Source organism: Ranitomeya imitator, chromosome 5 (genome assembly GCF_032444005.1).
Source record: "Ranitomeya imitator isolate aRanImi1 chromosome 5, aRanImi1.pri, whole genome shotgun sequence".
Taxonomy (NCBI): Eukaryota; Metazoa; Chordata; class Amphibia; order Anura; family Dendrobatidae; genus Ranitomeya; species Ranitomeya imitator.
This window is the reverse complement of record NC_091286.1, coordinates 25,664,215-25,681,718: the sequence shown is the minus strand read 5'-3', so window position 1 is coordinate 25,681,718 and position 17,504 is coordinate 25,664,215.

The following is a 17,504-nucleotide window of genomic DNA, read 5'->3' as shown; positions in this document are numbered from 1 at the left end:
TAGTCGTGACTTCGGTGTTCTCAAGGCAGATCATGCCCTCTTAGTCTGCGGTCAGGCAGTCAATCACAGTCTCTCTCCTTGTAGTCTTGCTGCAGCGCGGTCACAAGCGGTCTTGCTATGCTTCTTCTCCTGCACATGTTGCAGCAAGAATGGTACTGGCCTATGACTCTCTTCCAGTGGGCCGACTTCGCCTCTTCCTGGGCTGGCCATCTGACGCGGACACTGCGTCGCTAGTCACTCCAAGCCACTCCGCTTTCTGCCGCTCCCCTTGCGCACATCGCCTCTTACCCGATGGGCCGTTCTTCATTTTGAGCCACACCCTCTTCCAGAACACAACTCCCTTTCTGGGCCACACCTTGGCTTATGGACATCTCTCTCTTAGGGCCAGCATTCCAGTGGGTTGGGAATATTTTTGTGCCTCTGTGCGCCGTCTCTGCCTCCGACAGGTCAATCTTCTCCACCTGAGACTGCCGGTGGCCACCATCTTGGGACCCATGCTGCTAGCTGCCATCTAGGGATTACTGTGGTTGCCCACCATCTTGATTGGTACGTATTCCATTAATTTTGATTCCTTTGGTTTTTGTCTTCAGGTACTTCAACTGCGCCAGAGGCATTTTTTCTAAGGTCCATATTCAGCGTTTTCCTGTTTGCGCCACAGGTCCTGTTCACCCCACTATTTGGATGCGAGGACTACTTATCCTGCCGACTATGCCAAATGTAACGGGGGGGGCAGGGTGGTAGCCATGGTCGGGTGGCACGTCTTTGAGACCCTGGTCCGCTACAAAAATAGGGGAATCCTTGGGTCTCTCTGTGTGTGTGTGTGCTGTGGTGTTTCAATGGATGACATATTTGTATTCACTTCTGGTTCCCCATCTGTGACGCCATTTTCCTTAGTCTTCAGAATGAGGAAGCCACACCAGCTTAAAATTGTAAAGTCGTTTTTACTAACAGCAACAGTCAAACACAGGGAATAACATGTGACATAGTTTCCTTGCTTTTTTCACTTACCTTTTCAATGTTGATGGACAGAAGTACAGATCTTAAAACAAAGAAGATTGCAGAAGGGTAACTCCATTTTCCTGGAACCTGTACATAAGGCAGCTCCTGCTACCACCCTACTCTTTCCGCTCCTTGACTTTCTTGGATCTACCTTGCAGATAGGCCTGTCCAGTTCCGGCACGTATGTGAAGTTCCCAAATTGGCCTCTTCAGGTAAGATTGTTCTGATTGTTCCTATTCCCTTGGAATTTGCCACACTCACCCATCTTTTCCTTTACTCCTGTCTTCTCTGAGACTCGCAAACTAACTAACCAAGATGGATTCCAAATTCTCCCAGTTATCCCTCAATAAATCTACCACCCACCTAAGGGCCGGCCTAACTAGACCATGGGTACAGCTAAAAGGATATACAGGAAAAAGCTGTTACATTATAAAAGCGCACTGCCATCTTGTGGCCATATAATAATAATAATAATAATAATAATTTTATTTATATAGCGCCAACATATTCCGCAGCGCTTTACAAATTATAGAGGGGACTTGTACAGACAATAGACATTACAGCATAACAGAAATCACAGTTCAAAACAGATACCAGGAGGAGTGAGGGCCCTGCTCGCAAGCTTACAAACTATGAGGAAAAGGGGAGACACGAGAGGTGGATGGTAACAATTGCTTTAGTTATTCGGACCAACCATAGTGTAAGGCTCGGGTGTTCATGTAAAGCTGCATGAACCAGTTAACAGCCTAAGTATGTAGCAGTACAGACACAGAGGGCTAATACTGCATAAACTGTATGAGAACATGATACGAGGAACCTGATTATGTTTTTTTTTTTATTTTTTATGATAGGCCACACAGGGATTGTTAGGTTAATGCGTTGAGGCGGTAGGCCAATCTGAACGAATGAGTTTTTAGGGCACGCTTAAAACTGTGGGGATTGGGGATTAATTGTATTAACCTAGGTAGTGCATTCCAAAGAATCGGCGCAGCACGTGTAAAGTCTTGGGAGACGGGAGTGGGAGGTTCTGATTATTGAGGATGCTAACCTGAGGTAATTAGCGGAGCGGAGGGCACGGGTAGGGTGGTAGACTGATACCAGGGAGGAGATGTAGGGTGGTGCAGAGCCATGGAGTGCTTTGTGGATGAGGGTAGTAGTTTTCTACTGGATTCTGGAGTGGATGGGTAGCCAGTGTAATGACTGGCACAAGGTAGAGGCATCGGTGTAACGGTTGGTGAGGAATATGATCTTGGCAGCAGCATTCAGGACAGATTGGAGCGGGGAGAGTTTGGTAAGGGGGAGACCGATTAGTAGAGAGTTACAATAGTCCAGACGAGAATGAATAAGTGAGACAGTAAGAGTTTTTGCAGAGTCGAAAGTAAGAAAAGGGTGAATTCTAGAAATGTCTTTGAGGTGCAGATAAGAAGAGCGAGCCAGTGATCGAATGTGGGGGGTGAATGAAAGCTCGGATTCAAGTATGACCCCAAGGCAGCGGGCATGTTGCTTTGGAGTAATGGTGGAACCGCACATGGAGGTGGCAATGTCAGGCAAAGGTAGGTTAGTAGAGGGAGAAAACACGAGGAGTTCAGTTTTTGACAGGTTCAGTTTCAGATAGAGGGAGGACATGATGTTAGAGAGCGGTAAGACAATCACTGGTGTTTTCTAGAAAGGTCGGCATGATATCAGGAGAAGAGGTGTATAATTGGGTGTCGTCAGCATAGAGATGGTACTGGAACCCAGATCTACTGATTGTTTGTCCAATAGGGGCAGTATACAACGAGAAGAGGAGGGGGCCTAGGACTGATCCTTGAGGAACCCCAACAGTAAGGGGAAGGTGAGAGGAGGAGGAACCAGCAAAACATACAGTGAAGGATCGGTCAGAGAGATAGGAGGAGAACCAGGAGAGAACGGTGTCCTTGAGGCCGATGGAGCAGAGCATAGTGAGGAGGAGCTGATGATCCACAGTATCTAATGCTGCAGAGAGATCCAAGAGAATTAGCATGGAGTAGTGACCATTAGATTTAGCTGCTAGTAGGTCATTAGAGACTTTAGTGAGGGCAGTTTCAGTAGAGTGTAAAGAGCGGAAGCCAGATTGAAGAGGGTCGAGAAGAGAGTTATCTGAGAGATAGCGGGTAAGACGGGAGTGGACCAGGTGTTCGAGGAGTTTAGAGATGAAGGGAAGATTAGAGACAGGTCTATAATTAGCGGCACAGTTTTGATCGAGGGATGGTTTTTTAAGTAATGGATGTATGATGGCATGCTTAAATGAGGAGGGAAAAATACCGGAAGTGAGAGAAAGGTTGAATATTTTTGTTAGGTGAGAGGTGACAGCCGGGGAAAGGGACTGGAGGAGATGTGACGGAATGGGGTCACTGGTGCAAGTGGTTGGGCGAGAAGATGCAAGGAGCCTGATTACTTCTTCTTCTGTAACTGGTTCAAAGTCAGAGAGTTAACTGGATGCAGTGGAGGAGGGAGGACAGTGCATGGTATGAAGAGATTGGGAGATGATTTCCTGTCGAATGTGGTCAATTTTTTCTTTGAAGTAATTGGCCAGATCGTCAGCGCGGAGATCTGTGGTTGGGGCCTGCACTCTTGGGTTGAGTAGGGACTGTAAAGTGTCAAAGAGACGTTTAGGGTTATTTGACAGTGAGGTGATCAGGGTGTTGAAATAGGTTTGTTTGGAGAGGTGAAGGGCAGAGTTGTATGTTTTTAGCATGAACTTATAATGGATGAAATCTTCGGGTAGATTAGATTTTCTCCACAGACGTTCGGCGCACCTGGAGCACCGCTGCAGGAAACGTGTTTGCAGCGTGTGCCAGGGTTGTCGCTGTCTGTGCTGAGTTGTTCTATGTATAGGAGGAGCAGCTTCATCCAGGGCACTTTGCAGGGTTTCATTGTAATGCTTCAGAGCAGAATCAGGACATGAGATGGAGGAGATTGGGGCCAATGAGGACTGCAAGTTCTTCATAAGTTTCTGGGTGTTAATGGCCTGTATGTTTCTATAAGTGTGGAAAGTGGGGGTGACCTGAGCGGGATGGCCATATCATAAATAACATATTTTATGTTAAAACACAAAATAAATAGTTCCAAAGGGGCCTGGGAATCTTGACCACCCCTCACCCCCTAACCACTGTAGAAGGATCAGCTTTATTCTCATTTGCACAAGGACAGACTAGAAGCAATGGGATGAAACTGAATGGGAGTAGATATTAGAAAAAACTTTTTGACAGTGAGGGGTGAGGGTGATCAATAAATTAAGTGGCACAGGCTGCCATGAGTTCTCCTTCAATGGAAGTCTTCAAACAGAGACCCCTTTCAACTCTGACATTCTAGGATTCTAGGACTCTATGATTCTATCTGATCTGCTTTGCTTGTGTCCCATCCACATGCAAAGTGCTGTTGCCTGAAACCGATAAGAGCGCACCTCTGTATGAAACAATTTGGAGAGAAAATTTGCCTTGTTTTTATGAGCGTGCTTGGTGTTGGTGTCTTGAAGTCTAATGGACCTGGTGAGGAGTGCAATGGGACTGGCCTGAAGGTGAAGGTACTAATAGTAACACTGGTAGCATACACCCACATCCAGAACTCTCGCTTTGTCTGTAACGTGACGGGTTTTTGGACTCATGCCACTCGCCTTTGGCTAGCACCCTGGACACCATTACACTATACGAGTTGATGCTATTTCATCTTTTCTACCATACAGTTCTAGAAATTATGTGGTCACATTTTTTTTTTTATCTCGGTCCCCCTCACCTATGTATTATCTGTTTTCTTCTACTACTGATATGAGATTTTTTCTCATCTTTTGATATGCAGTTAAATGGTGTTTACTCCTTTTTTTCTGACTTTATATGGCTTTTGTTTAGTGATGAGCAAGCGTGCTCGGATGAGGTGTAGTCTGAGCATGCTCGGGTCCTAACCAAGTGTCTTCGGCATGCTTGGCATGTCTCGCTGCTTCTTGACAGCCGTAACACATGCAGGGATTACCTGTTTGCTAGGCAATCTCTTCATTTGTTGCTGATTTCTAACAGCAGCCGCGGGGACTCGAGCATAGTATTCGAGCATGTCGAAGAAACTGGGTTAGGACCCGAGCATGCTCAGATAACACCTTATCCGAGCACATTATCTCATCAGTACTTTTGTTCCCTGCTCTTTGTGACCATGGTGTAGTCACTGCATGTATGTGTTGTCACAGTGTAGCGGTGTCTGGCAGCCGCGGCCACAGCGACTGTCACTCTTTCCCTCTGCATCGTGTGCGTACGGCAGTGATTGCAGCTGCAGGCGCCGGGTGACAAGTATGATTACTTGTGTTTCTGCTGATGGTTTATTTACTTCGGTGCCCTGTGGTCTCGGACAGATTTGAAGTTCATAGAGAATGAACATGTTGCATACAAAGCAGCCTCCGCTTCCCAGAACATCTTCAGCGATTCTCCATGTTTCTCCCAAATCCTTATAATCAGCCAACGAGGGATGCAGGAGGGTCATAAAGGGGGTTCCAGACATATATATTAATGGCGCACTCCTAGGCTGTTAGGCTGTGTTCACACGTTGCATTTTTGCAGCGTTTTTTAAATGCATTTTTTAATGCAAATTTTCAGCTACGCTTCACAGAACCAGCAAAGTCTATGAGATTTCAGAAATTTTTTTTTTCCTTACTGTTTAGTCAAAAATCTCCATTTTTGAAAAATGCAGCATGTCACTTCATTCAGCGTTGTTCGATGTTTTTCACCCATTGACAACAATGGGTGGTGCAAAAAATGCAAGTGTCAGGTTTTGCTGTGTTTTTTGGTGCCTAAAACCTGCTAAAGTTAAATAAAAATTTTTTTTAGACACTAAACTTTATCAGCATGCACAAGAGACAAATGTACCCTGAGAAAAACGCATTAAAAAATGCGCCAAAAAATGTAGCAAAGAGAAAACGTTACAAACACGCAGGTAAACCTACTTTTTTGACGTTGCTTAAAAAAACTCTGCAAAAATGCAACGTGTGAACATAGACTTAACGTGTGATTGGTGAGATCTGAAGCGTCAGCCATGATACTTAATAGAGCACTTCATTCATTAATTTCAGAATTAGTGGTGTTCCTGAGAGACAGACAACCAGACCACCTCCTACTATTGTGTATATATACACTGCTCAAAAAAAATAAAGGGAACACTTAAACAACAGAATATAACTACAAGTAAACCAAACTTCTGTGAAATCAAACTGTCCACTTAGGAAGCAACACTGATTGACAATCAATTTCACATGCTGTTGTGCAAATGGAATAGACAACGGATGGAAATTATTGGCAATTTTCCAGACACCCTCAATAAAGGAGTGGTTCTGCAGGTGGGGATCACAGACCACATCTCAGTACCAATGCTTTCTGGCTGATGTTTTGGTCATTTTTTAATGTTGGTTGTGCTTTCACACTCGTGGTAGCATGAGACGGACTCTACAACCCACACAAGTGGCTCAGGTAGTGCAGCTCATCCAGGATGGCACATCAATGCGAGCTGTGGCAAAAAGGTCTGCTGTGTCTGTCAGTGTAGTGTCCAGAGGCTGGATGCACTACCAGGAGACATGACAGTACACCAGGAGACGTGGAGGGGGCCGTAGGAGGGCAACAACCCAGCAGCAGGACTGCTACCTCCGCCTTTTTGCAAAGAGGAACAGGAGGAGCACTGCCAGAGCCCTGCAAAATGACCTCCAGCAGGCCACAAATGTGCATGGGTCTGCACAAACGGTTAGAAACCGACTCCATGAGGATGGTCTGATGGCCCGACGTCATGTGGCTGGAGTGTGTCAGCAGTTCCTGCAAGATGAAGGCATTGAAGCTTTGGACTTGCCCGCTCGTTCCCCATAGCTGAATTCGATTGAGCACATTTGGGACATCATGTCTCGCTCCATCCACCAACGTCACGTTGAACCACAGACTGTCCAGGAGTTGGCGGATGCTTTAGTCCAGGTCTGGGAGGAGATCCCTCAGGAGACCATCCGCCGCCTCATCAGGAGCATGCCCAGGCGTTGTAGGGAGGTCATTCAGGCACGTGGAGGCCACACACAATACTGAGCATCTTTTCCTTGTCATGAGGCATTTCCACTGAAGTTGGATCAGCCTGTAATTTGATTTTCCACTTTGATTTTGAGTATCATTCCAAATCCAGACCTCCATTGGATATTAATTTTTATTTACATTGATAATTGTTATGTTTTATTGTTATGAACACATTCCACTACGCAATGAATAAAAATTTGCAGCTGGAATATTTCATTCAGAGATATCTAGGATGTGGTATCAATGAAAATCCATATAGCAATATATTCGCCAACTTTGAAGAATTTCTCTTTTTTTGGAGGCTAATGAAAACATACTTTTCCACACAGGTCACAACAATCCTCCAGGCCCCTTCACCCTATCAAAAACGCTTCCATTTGGTTTAATAAGTGCATTTTGACACCAGAACTCCTTCTGATGACCGAGCATCCTGGCGCCTAACACAAGAAATATTGTATCTACCCAAAAATTATCCCAAACTACAAAAAATAAAATAAAGTTACAAATCTCAGGAAACCGCAACAGAAATCAAATTTATTCTCTTATTTCTGAATGTTCTTGAACCACTAAAAAAAAAAAATTATTAGAATAGTTTGTTTTCACGAATCATGGCGCCAGGTCATGTTCACCGCACAATGAACGACATAAAATTAAAACCCAAAAACTATTACCAGCGTTACTTTTTTTTAACCATTTCACTGATTTTTTTTTTCCTCCCATTTTTAGCACATTATGTGGTGAAATGTAGGGTGTCATTCAAGACTACAGCTCGTCCTACAAAAAACAACCATCCGTATGGTTTTCGATAGTGAAAATAAAGGGTATGGTTCTTGGAAGAAGAGGTGGGGGGGGGGGCCAAAAATGAAAATTGGATGAGGCGGCCGGAATGCTGCAATCGGACCTGATCTCTCCTTGTCCTGCGAATCAGCAACAGGATCACCACGGATGGGGCCACTGTGGCGACATCATGAGACCCCGGTCCATGGTCTGATGCCTTTACCAAAATTTTGATGTAGTAAGTCAAGGAGCCCAAACATATTATTACGGTAAGCCATATAGAGAGGTTAATATTCCTCTACGGAAGATTAAAATCACATCTGTCCCTTTAATTCCTGTGTGTTTGACATTTCTCGACAGTCATTTTCTATTCAACGTAAACTGTCTCCATCTTCTTCTTTATCCTCATTTTTAACTCTTAAGATATGTTTCTTTTGAAATCCTTAATAAGTTAAACATGTCCAGGTAATGAGCTTTGTTCGAGCGACGCGCGTCGAGGTTGTGGTGTGAACGCTGAGGATAATAGATTAAGCCGGGTGAATACTTGAAATTGTTGTACACCAGGGATGTGTCCTCGATGAAAGCTGCAGAGCAAAGAGGGAGAAGTAATTACTGGAGGTTTATACTACGGTGGAGATGGCAGGCGGACGATAGAGTTAATCCATGCAAGAATGATTAACTCGACTTACTGCCGGCGTCATTGTCAACTGTATGGAAATCATATTGAACCGTGTCACTGTCATTAACTGAGTGAAGGAGGTGAGAGGGGCACCGCGTCTTATGGAGAGATCTAATCTATGAAAGGGTTAAACTTTTAGTTCTTCTTGGAAATATGCGAGGACAGACGAGTTTTATTAGCTCCTACAGGGCTGAGGACATGTTGCAGACTAGAGGATTTTCAGGATACGTTCAGACTGTGCTGGGTTTCTCAAGCGGATAACACTTAATGAACGGCTTCTATGTCGCAATTTCTAGACCTTTATTATTATTATTATTTTTATTATTATTTGCATTTTTTCTGTAAATTTTTTAAAGCATATTTATTATTACAGTTTTGTACCATTTTTCTTAAATCCATCAAGCAATGAATAAAACGACTCAAAAACTCTTACTGAGAGAGATTAAGAAATAATAAGTTCAAAATATTATCTCCCCCCCCCCCCCCCACCCCCTACCCCTGCCAAAAAAAAGCCCTGGAAACTAGAAAATGCCACCAATAAATCCTTTACTAAAGAAAGCCCTAGAAAATGTCACCCCTTAAAAAAAATATTTAGGAACCACATAAGGAAATGCCACCCCAAAAAAAATTACAAAAAAAGCCCTAGAAAACGTCACCCCCAAAAAAACTTTACAAAAAAGCCCTAGAAAATGCCACCCCCTAAAAACGTTAACCAAAAAAGCCCTAGAAAATGCCACCCCTAAAAACGTTAACCAAAAAAGCCCTAGAAAATGCCACCCAAGAAAAGCTTTAAAAAAAGCCCTAGAAAATGCCACCACAAAAAAACCTTTACCAAAAAAGCCTGGGAAAATGCCACCCCGTGAAAACCTTTTTCAAAAAAGTCCTAGACAATGCCACCCAAGAAAGCTTTAAAAAAAGCCCTAGAAAATGCCACCCCCTAAAAACGTTAACGAAAAAAGCCCTAGAAAATACCACCCAAGAAAGCTTTAAAAGAAAGCTCTAGAAAATGCCACCCCAAAAAACCTTTACCAAAAAAGCACTGGAAAATGCCTCCCCCCCCCCCCCAAAAAAAAAAAACCTTTATAAAAACGCTTTAAGAAGCGACGGGAAAAAAGCAAAAATATCAATGTTTCATGAAGCAGTTTCCACTTGAAAACCTAATTAGTTTCGCCCATCTGTAAAAGATGTTGTGTGCACATATCCACTTATTTTACTAAATTTCAAGAAAACGGGGCATCTAAAATAAAAATAATAAGGAAAAAGACGTCTTTGTTGCCCATAGCAACCAATCACAGAACAGCTTTCATTTGACCAGAGCTGTTTACAAAATGAAAGCTGTGCTGTGATTGGTTGCTATGGGGGACAAATACCAGTTTTTCCTTTAGATAGTTCTGATTAATGAGGCCTCGTCTCCTTACAGGGGTATTCCCATCTCCTAGATTTATATCTTACTAGCTGAAGAGCCCGGCGTTGCCTGGGCATAGTAAATATCTGTGGTTAGTTATAGCACGTCACTTCTCTTATTTTCCCATCACGCCTCTCATTTTCCCAATCACATCTTTAATTTTCCCCCTCACATCTCTCATTTTCTCCCTCACACCTCTCATTTTCTCCCTCACTCCTCTCATTCCCCCCTAACACCTCTCATTTTCTCCCTCCCTCCTCTCATTCCCCCCTAACACTTGTCATTTCGACCTCACATCTGTCATTTTCCAATCACTCCACTATTTTCCCTCACTCCTCTCATTTTGCACTCACACCTTTTCATTTTCACCTCACACCTCTCATTTTCACCTCAGTATATACATGTTTGTCATCTCCCTTATATATAGTATACACCTATATGTCATCTCCTGTATAAAGTATATACCTGTATGTCATCTCCCCTGTATATAATATATACCTGCTGTGTGTCATCTCCCCTGTATATAGTATATACCTGTATGTCATCTCTTCCTATATATAGTATATACCTGTATGTCATCTCCTTCTATATATAGTATATACCTGTATGTCATCTCCTCCTGTATATAGTATATACCTGTGTGTCATCTCCTCCTGTATATAGTATATACCTGTATGTCATCTTCTATATATAGCATATACCTGTATGTCATCTCGTCCTGTATATAGTATATACCTGTAGGTAATCTGCTCCTGTATATAGTATATACCTGTGTGTCATCTCCTCCTGTATATAGTATATACCTGTATGTCATCTCCTCCTGTATATAGTATATACCTGTATGTCATCTCCTCCTCTATATAGTATATACCTGTGTGTCATCTCTCCTGTATATAGTATATATCTGTGTGTCATCTCCCCTGTATATAGTATATACCTGTGTGATCTCCTGTATTAGACCTCGTTAACACGTTATTTGCTCAGTATGTTTACCTCAGTATTTGTAAGATAAATTGGCAGCCTGATAAATCCCCAGCCAACAGTAAGCCCTCCTCCTGGCAGTATATATTAGCTCACACATACACATAATAGACAGGTCATGTGACTGACAGCTGCCGTATTTCCTATATGGTACATTTGTTGCTCTTGTAGTTTGTCTGCTTATTAATCAGATTTTTATTTTTTAAGGATAATACCAGACTTGTGTGTGTTTTAGGGCGAGTTTCGTTTGTCAAGTTGTGTGTGTTGAGTTGTGTGTGGCGACATGCATGTAGCGACTTTTGTGAGATGAGTTTTGTGTGGCGACATGCGTGTAGCAACTTTTTGTGTGTCGAGTTGCATGTGACAGGTTAGTGTAGCAAGTTGTGTGCAGCAAGTTTTGCGCATGGCGAGTTTTATGTCTGGTGCCTTTTGAGTATGTGCAAGTTTTGTGTGAGGCAACTTTTGCATGTGTTGCAAATTTTGTGCATGTGGCAATTTTTCCGCATGTGCAAGTTTTGCGTGTGGCGAGTTTTCCATGAGGTGAGTTTTGCACTTGTGGCGAGTTTTGCGTGAGCCTAGTTTTTGCATGTGGCGAGTTTTGCGCGTGGCGAGTTTTGAGCGGCGACTTTTGTGTTTCGACTTTTATGTGGCGAGGTTGGTGTATGTGTGGTGAAAGGTGTGCTGAGGGTGGTATATGTGTTCAAGCTCGTGGTAGTGTGTGGCGCATTTTGTGTGTGTGTTCATATCCCCGTGTGTGGTGAGGATCCCATGTCGGGGCCCCACCTTAGCAACTGATCGGTATATACTCTTTGACGCCATCGCTCTCACTCTTTAAGTCCCTCTTGTTCACATCTGGCAGCTGTCAATTTGCCTCCAACACTTTTCCTTTCACTTTTCCCCATTATGTAGATAGGGGAAAAATAGTTTGGTGAATTGGAAAGCGCGGAGTTAAAATTTCACCTCACAACGTAGCCTATGACGCTCTCGGGGTCCAGACGTGTGACTGTGCAAAATTTTGTTTCTGTAGCTTCGACGCCTCCAACACTTTTCCTTTCACTTTTTCCCCATTATGTAGATAGGGGCAAAATTGTTTGGTGAATTGGAACGTGCGGGGTTAAAATTTCACCTCACAACATAGTCTATGACGCTCTCAGGGTCCAGACGTGTGACTGTGCAAAATTTTGTGGCTGTAGCTGCGACCGTGCAGATGCCAATCCCGGACATACATACACACACACACACACACACACACACACACACACACACACACACACACACACACACACACACACACACACACACACACACACACACACACACATTCAGCTTTATACAGTAGAAGAATAGACATGTGGATCCCACCAAAAGGTCCATTCTATGACACCTTAAAGGATATGGACACCTTTTTTTAAAAAAACTTAAATGCATGTATCTTGGCCTAAAAATAATTTTTGCATTTGGGTATCATTAAAAATTTTGCACCGTTTTGCTTTTAGGGGATTTTTGTTTCCCCTGCAGAATTTTTTGGGCTGATTTATTTCCACATCAAAGTTCAATTCAACTTTCACATGGTCAGAAATCAGCACAGAGGATTTCAGAGAAAAGACAGATACGCACACTCAAGAAAAAGCTCACTGTTGGACCCTCAGTTAACTCATTCTGCAGCCATTCCGAAAGCCAAATGATGGAAAATGTTTAATGATACCCAAAAGATAACATTTTATTTTGTAGTCTGTAGTTATGGAAATGCATAGCTCTGCATTGGAGCTGTGAGCACAAAACGGTGGTAGATTTTTCTTTAATCGTCACAAATTACAAAGATGTTTGTTTTTTTTCTTTTACTGCAAAGGCATTTCAACAGTAAGAATTGCAAAGATGGACATTGCATTTACGGGCGCCCTATATACTGGTTTTGGACAGGGGGGCGAATGGGTATTGGGGGGCGGCCGAGGTGAAGGCCAAACCTTGTACAAGTCATTTTATTTATGCTGAATACAATGTCCTCTCCCATTCATGGACAAAATTAGGGACGTGAATGGGTAGAAGCCTTGCACCTCCACTGCCCCCGTTTTTGTGCTGCATCTTTAAATCGCTGCACTCCAGATTATATTATTATATACTATATTATTATATTATTAGGATTGAATCCGGCCCATGCATCATTTTATATTCTCTTTCTAGATTTTTTTTGGAGCATAAATTAATTTTTGATTCACAATGCAACTATCCCAGCAGTGATCCTGCCATCTGCTCCGGTGCGGAGCGCTGTGCGCTGCGCCTGCTGGATCCTATTCTCTGGTCACTGGCAATGCACAAAGCCTCACGGAGCAGGAATAGGACAACAGAGCCCCCTAGTGTCCCCGCATGGGTATTACACACTCTCCTGAAAACAGGATGCTCCCCTTATGTTATACAGGTCACAATCATTCCAAACACATAATTACTGTTATTAAAAATTTTGTCAAGTAATGGAAAATCTTAAGCGATGTTATAGATACATACATATATATCGAACAGTGCAGCAAGATGTATGCAAAACATTGAATAGGTGAAAAGTAACCTGCATTACTGCTGAATAGACTAGACTTAAATCATTAAGGTATGTCGCTGGCAAATTGGCAAATTCAGCCATGACAAGGTGACCTTTCTTTGATAGGACCTGTTCTATCAGACATGCCTCTAGCGCTCCGGCGAGAAGCTATTTCTATCGTCCCCGACTGGGTTTACAAATTATTGTGCAGCCAGGGTCTGATTTATGCTGCCCGTGGTCTGGGCAGAAAGAATTGACTGACAGGTTCCCTTTAAAAGGGCATGTAGGATCCAGCACTAATTGAAAAGGTAATGTGTAGTCAGGGGTGGGGTCAATTTGTTTTTAACCACTCCCCTTTGGTTGTCACACCCATTTTCTTGCCACACCCATTACCAAGCACACCCATAACCACAAAATACAAGTAACGGTAACTAAAAGTAAAGGAGTTTTCCCCTTCTTACCCCACTTGTAGCTTCATTTCTAGTCTCATTGCCTCCTTGTCCCAGTCACTGTCTGTCGCTTCTTAGTATATAGTATATAGTGTGTAGTATTAAAGGAGTTTTCTACAAGTTTTGAAAATTAGTGCTAAAGGAACTCTGCTCAAATTGGAAAGGACATCATTAATTTCTGGTCTCAGTTGCCACAGTTCAAATATGTGTGAGATACCGCCACATCATTACCAGTCCACATATTACCACCACATAGTGACCAAATAATACTACATCCAAGGGAGAAATACTGCCACACTGTGGCCAGACCGCATATGAACACCACATAGTGAAAGAATAGTATACCACTGATCATTAATAAAAACCACAATACTAATATTTCCATCAGTGACATTATACGTAGGAGCTGTGTAGATAGTATATATTGTATAGTTTACAGATAATACAGGGATCACCGGAGACATTATGCACAGGTGTTCTTTATATAGGGTCAGTGTACAGAAAATACAGTGATCACCAGTCACATTATACACATGAGTGCTGTATAGACTATATAGTGTATAATACATAGGTAATACAGTGTTCACATGTGATATTATACACAGGAGCTCTGTATATAGTGTACAGGTAATACAGTGATCACCGGTGATATTGTGGTGCCCCTGAGGTCTGGTCGCCACAGAGGTACTGCACCTCATCCAGAGGTGTGGGAGTCCGCTCTTGGGTAAGGAGGGGGCACTAACCGGGACTCCACACCAGCATCTAACACCACAACACTCCAGTCAGGGCATTTGGGTGTACTGTAAGGGAGGATGGGCTCATGCCAGTCTGGAGAGGGTAACTAAGTAGAGGGTGTGGGTGGAGCCAGTAGTTAGGAGAGGAGCTAATTAGGTGGGAAAGAGAGGAGAACTGTGTCCTGATATAGCTGCAAGAGAGAACCCCCAGCCTGTAACGGAGTGGACTTGTGAGATTTGACAGACTTTTCCGGGTGCAGCGAGGGTGGCTGTCCTGTTTTAGTTCGAGGAGCCACGAAGATACCGAGACAGGGATTTACAGTTTCCAGGAGCACCTCCAGGACCCAGAAGCAAGGAGAAGACCACGTTTCCCGGAGCTGACAGAAAGCCGTGCGCACCACCTTACTAGACTGTTGGGGCCCCCCTGAGAATGGATCTGAGTCCCCAACATCACCGTGAGTTTGTTCCTGTTTTGTGCACATGTCAGGGCCTAGTGTAGGCTTCAATAGTCAGAACACAGCAGCCGTGTGGCCTGCCTAGTAAAAACCAGGGAGCTTATACGTAGAGTAGCACCATTCTTTGTTTATTGTTTGCATTTACTAGTGGGACATATATTGAGTCTGTAATAGCACCGTGCTATTTTACGGACAAGCTAAGGAATATAACTCTTGTAAATTATCTTTTGCCATTGCATACCCGTTTTCATCTTCCTCCTCCACTTCATTCCTTGCCTTCCAATAAATCTACCCTTTGTTGTTTGCACCTCATCTTGTGTACAGTAGTCTTCCTGCACCGTGGTGGTTCCCCGGCCATCCCTGTTGTGAATTCTGTTGTTGGGCTCCCTCCTGTGGTCATGAATGGTACTTCGGCTGGTTCTGTCCATGGACTTCCTCTGGTGGCTGTGGGTGTTTCTGAGTTTCCTTCCACAGGTGACGAGGCTAAGTCGTTAGTGGGCTGCTCTATTTAACTCCACTTGGATCTTTGCCCCATGCCAGCTGTCAATGTTGTACTATTGGTCTAGTTTGCTCCTGGATCGTTCTGGTTACCTGTTATTTCCAGCAGAAGCTAAGTTCCTCTTTGCTATTTTCTTGTTTGCTATTTTTTCTGTCCAGCTTGCTATTGTGAATATTGCCTTGCTTGCTGGAAGCTCTGGGACTCAGAGGGGCGCCTCCGCACCGTGAGTCGGTGCGGAAGGTTTTTTTTTCCCTGCACTCTCTGCGTGGCTTTTTGTAGGATTTTGTGCTGACCGCAAAGTTGCCTTTCCTATCCTCGGTCTGTTCAGTAAGTCGGGCCTCTCTTTGCTATATCTATTTCATCTCTGTGTTTGTGATTTCATCTTACTCACAGTCAATATATGTGGGGGGCTGCCTTTTCCTTTGGGGAATTTCTCTGAGGCAAGGTAGGCTTTATTTTCCTTTCTTTAGGGCTAGCTAGTTTCTTAGGCTGTGTCGAGTTGCATAGGGAGCGTTAGGAGCAATCCACGGCTATTTCTAGTGTGTGTGATAGGATTAGGGATTGCGGTCAACAGAGTTTCCACTTCCCAGAGCTTGTCCTGTATTTTTGTAGCTATCAGGTCTTTTCCGGGTGCTCTTGACCATCAGGTCCATTCTTGTCCTAACCACCAGGTCATAACACATCCCTTCAGAAATGTCCTCCTTGATTGTATAGGGTGAGGTGGATTAGCTATATAGTCCAATGTATGTGTGTTCCAGATGACTGGTACTCACCAGGGTCCCTTGTTATCATTGAGGGACCTGGCTTAGCCCCATCCACAGTTCTTGACCTTCTGGCTGTGTGCTGTCAATAAGTAATGACCCTCTGGCAATAGGGTCAATAGGTCCTCACCCTCTGGCATACAGCCATTCACAGACTGGAAGGTCAGGCTTCTTATCATAGAGTGAGGAAGCTAATGTAGTGACCATTATACAGTTTAGGGGCTAATGTGGGGGCCATTACACAGTTTGGGAGCTAATGCAGAGACCATTACACAGTTTGGGGGCTACAGGCCATTATACAGTTTAGGGGCTAATGTGGGAGCCATTATATAGTTTGACACCTACTGTGGAGGCAGTCAAACAGTGTGGGGACTTCTGTTTGGGGCCATCATACAGTGTAGGGGACTCTCATACATTGTAGGGACATCTGTGCAACTCCTCAAAGTTTGGGGGCCATTATACAATGTGACAGATAATGTGGGGGTCATTATACAGTTTAGGGCTATCATACAGTGTGGGAGCTAATTTGGGGACCGTCAAAGAATGGGGACTACTGTGGAGGCAATTATACACTGTGGGTTTAACTGTGGGGGCCATTGTACAATGTGAGGGCTACTTTGAGTGAGGGTTATTATACTGTGCAGCGGTGACTTCATACTATAAGGAAGCTGTGGGTCGAACATACGGTGTATAGAGGAGCTGTGGGGACATCTTACTGTATATAGGGGACCTGTGGGGGCAAAATACTGTACATAGGGGAGGTGTCAGGGTGTCATTCTGTATATAAGGGACCTGAGGGGACATCATACTGTATATACTATGTATGGGTGAGCTGTGGAGGTATTATACTGTGTTTAGCAGAGCTGTGGGCCCATCATATTGTCTATAGCGAAAACCATACTGTATATAGTGGAGCTGTGGGCCCATAATACTGTATGTAAGGGAGCTGTGGGGACATCATTCTGTGTATAGGGGAGTTGTTGGCTCACCATACTTTGTTTAGGGGAGCTGTGGGCCTATCATACTCTGTATAGGCAAGTTGTGGAGGCATTATTCTGTGTATAGGGGCAAAATATGGACATTATTTTCTAAGGCGTTTGCACAGGGTATTAATATTTTCTAGAAGGCAATTTTACCATCTTGAGGGCACAAAAGAGGCATTATTATTATGTAAAGGGTGCAGTGGTGGGC